Source organism: Myotis myotis, unplaced genomic scaffold, assembly GCF_014108235.1.
Source record: "Myotis myotis isolate mMyoMyo1 unplaced genomic scaffold, mMyoMyo1.p scaffold_m19_p_1, whole genome shotgun sequence".
NCBI classification, from domain to species: domain Eukaryota; kingdom Metazoa; phylum Chordata; class Mammalia; order Chiroptera; family Vespertilionidae; genus Myotis; species Myotis myotis.
In genome coordinates, this window is record NW_023416313.1 from 51,223,338 (window position 1) to 51,227,188 (window position 3,851).

Below are 3,851 nucleotides of genomic sequence, written 5' to 3' on the forward strand. Positions count from 1 at the left end.
AACTGTTTGGAAAAAATCTCCATTATTTTGTCCATAGGATGTCTTTTAGGCACCCTATTGTTGGAGTAAAATCCTTCTTAATAGAACATATGGGACACTTCACTTAACCCTTTTGTTTCTCACCATCTACACTTACATGAAACCTATACAGAAAACTTTTCCGTAGATCACCCGCCTAAGTGAGTACATTTAAGTTATCTCTTTACTAAGTTTAGTCCCTGTGAAGGAGGAGGAAATTAGTAAGCTGGAAATTAGTAAGCTGGAAAGAGTCCTGGACTCTGTGCGAGGTGAACTGTAACAGGCAGGAGATTTGCACACCTCACTCTAGAGTGATGGGTTGTTTGGTCTAGTCATTGGGAAGCACAGAAATGACAAATGAAGATACTGAGTGGGAGATTGCCTAGCCTATTTATAAGAGCATATTGAAGGGCAATTTGTTTTTTGTGCTGAAACCTGGGAGAAGGACATTTTTAAAGAGCATAATTCAGACTTTTCTTCTGTGTATCCTCCCCTTCTTCCATTTCCCTCATTTCATGTCATATTGAGAACCTCTCATTTCTATAATTTCACTTTGTCTTTAAAGCATCGGTTTTGGGGCCAATAAAACTGGGTCTAAAGCTTGGCTTCACTACCTATGATAGCAGTTTGATAGTAGTAAGTATTTGACATCTACTTAACTTCTTTGCACCTCAGTTCTTTACCTGATAATAACAGCTCTTACCTCAAAGAGTTCTTGTAAGATTAAATGAAAATATATGAAGAATATAACTCAATCAAAAGTAATTACTGGTCACTGCATCGGCATAGTTTTGCCTAGCGAATGGGAGATAGTTTTCCATAAGCATTTGCAGAATAAATAAATGATGCACTACATGGTGATAGTAACTCTAAGACTGGGCTTGGAAGTCTTCAAAAAATACTCACTGAAATGAGTGTTGTAAAAAACAAAGTGTGTCCTCTCACAATGGGAATCAAAGGTGTGCACTGGAGTGGCCAGGTGAGCAGGGTCTGAAGACAGGCTCCCTCCGTTTACTTCCTGCCCACCACATGTGAGTGAGCCACCGACGCAATCTTTGTGTGCCTTCGTCTCCTTATCTGTAAGGCCGGGGTGGCAATAGAATTTATTACTCAGATTCTGAAAGGGGTGAGGTTTTGATAAGTCAGTTTAGGCAAAGCTCTTAGCAAAGGGCCTCCCATCCTGTAAGTGCTCAACAAATGTCAGCTGTAATTCTCTGGCTCCGTTTGGAAGAGTTACAATTGCTTATCCTCAATTCCCTTGGGGGTTTTTCGGATGTTGTAAAGTGAACCCTTCTAGTTTGTAATTAGGAGAGAAGGTAAAGCAGACCTCTTGGCAATGTCCTGCCTATGAAACCTGTGTTTTATGAACCACGGAAAGTACCCCAGATTTTTTTTCAACCCTATTTCCCCCCGGCCCCCACCCCTCCGCCCCCCACCAGCAAACTGAAAAGCTCTGGTCTTCCCCATCCGCTCACTGCACATCTCCCGTAGGACTCCGAAATCAAAGCAAGTACGAGTTGCTTTGTGCTCAAGCAATTTACTAGTGGGATGTTTCCTGCAGTTTCTACAAACACTGCTTCATGCCAGTTTTATCTCCCAGAGGGTCAGCCCTGCTCAGAGGCCAGAGTTTGCCTGATCCCATGGATTTTATAGTCCAAGGTGGGAGAAAGGATATCAAGTGGGCAGGAGTCCCAATGAATGGTGGCTGCAGTAAACTGTGAACAGAAATCCCAAACCCCCAACCCAGGCCACAAAAACAGCCCATTCACCTGTATGCGTTGTGTGTGTTTTAGCAGATTTTTATTGATTTCAGAGTGAGAAGGAGAGGGAGAGACAGAAACATCAATGATGAGAGAGCATCATTGATCGGCTGCCTCCTGCATGCCCCACACTGGGGATCAAGCCCGCAACCTGGCACATGCTCTGACTAGGAATTGAACCGTGACCTCCTGGTTCATAGGTCAACGCTCCACCACTGAGCCACGCAGGCTGGGCTCAGCTGTATGCATTTTAGAACATAAATTTCCCGTGCACTAGGGAAAACGTGCCATCGGAAGTCCTCTTCGGCACAAGCTCTGTGGGACTGGACGTGGTAGTAAGTAACAGCCCAGGGCGAGGACGTGCAGAGCTCTGAGCATGCGCTGAAGTAACAAGTGACACAATATCAGGCAAAAAGAACTTTGTAAAAGGACGTTGAGATCAAATCTGCTCCTCCACAAAGGAGCAGGCCACACTGGGTAGGAGGTGGGAGAACAAATTCCCCAGGTGGGAAGTGGGTGCAAATGAACCACATTCTTACCACCCTTTAGAGAACTGAAAGGCAACCAGAGCATGGCGGCCTCTGTTGGTGCTCAGCCAATTTCCTCACGTGGAGTTTAGAGAGGGCCAATGTGAAAAACTTAAACCATTTGTTTTGTTTTGTGTTGGAGACTTAAGTCCACAAAGAAAAACCCAGATCACACACTGCAAATTCTAGGCAAGCAGGGGTTAACTGATCTCTCCTGCAAAATATCTTCTTGGTTGCTCCTGATCAAAACAACTCCTTGAATCCTATATTCCTTCAAACAGTTATTGCCTGGTAACCATGGCCCAGGTTCTGTGCTCAGTGCTGCGTTATAATGATGACTAAAGCGACACATTTCCTAATTTCAAGGAGTTGATATTCTAGAAAATGAAGAGGGGAAAATGAAGACATACCTGACTAATTAGCAAAGGGAGCGAGGTGGGGGGAGTGGTGATGATGATGGTGGTTGTGGTGATGGTGGGTAGATCTGTGGTGCAGGCAGGCCTGGCCACCCTACTTCCCAAGCTGTTTGACCTCAGACAAGATTCTCACGCTGCTGTGCTTCCAGAGTTAACGAGTAAGCTGTTTGAAGAAGCTGCTGGTTATTAGGGACTCAGTTAAAGGCTGTTAAAGTTGTATAGGACGGTGGTTAAGAGTCTGAGGACAGGCTAGCTCAGGTTCAAATTCCAGCTCCAAACACACTAGCTGTGTGTTTATGGACAAATTATTTGAAGTCTTTATGCCTCAGTTTTCTTCTCTCTGAAATCTGAGTGAGAGTAATCGTTAAGCCAACCACCTACGATGACACAGCTCAAGTGGGTCAGTGCACGTGAGTACTTAGAATGGCCAGCATGTGGGAAGCCCTCGGTAAGTCCTAACTTTATCATTAACTGTAATAAAATGTGATCTGCTCTACAATGCTATTAAACATGTACAAGAGATACTCAACATATTTTGCTAAATAGAAAAAAAAAAAAAAAAGCTTTTGACAAATCAGCGGGGAAAAGTAAGCCAGAAAGATTGGAAGAACATACACAACAATGGTGACTTTTTCTAAGTCGTGTTTTCTAAATTTTAAACAAGTAGGGGTTTATTAATTTTGAAACATTTTATATGAAGTGTAAGAAACTTTGATTATTAAAAAGTGCCTAGAGCTCAGATGAAGGTGGTGGTGGTGGTGGGTGGGTTTGGGGATCAGGCAGACCCGGCTGCCCCACATCACAGCTGTTTGACCTCAGACAAGATTCTCACACGGCTGTTCCTGATTTCCAGAGTGAACGAATAAGATATTTAAAGAAACTGCTGATTGGCTCTGCCAGGGAAGGATTCTCTGGGAATGGAAACTCTGAGCTGGGTAATAAATGAATTGAGTGGGAGGGGCCTTGAAGATTAAAGATTGGCACGGCGATGAGATCAGGCTCCCGAGACTTACCTGCGTTATGTATTATTTGACTGCATTGGAGGATCTGCAGTGATAAGTGGGTGGGCTAAATGGGCCGTTGAACCTCAGTGAGGAGGCCTCCTCAGGGCACCACATGGAAGAGTCCGT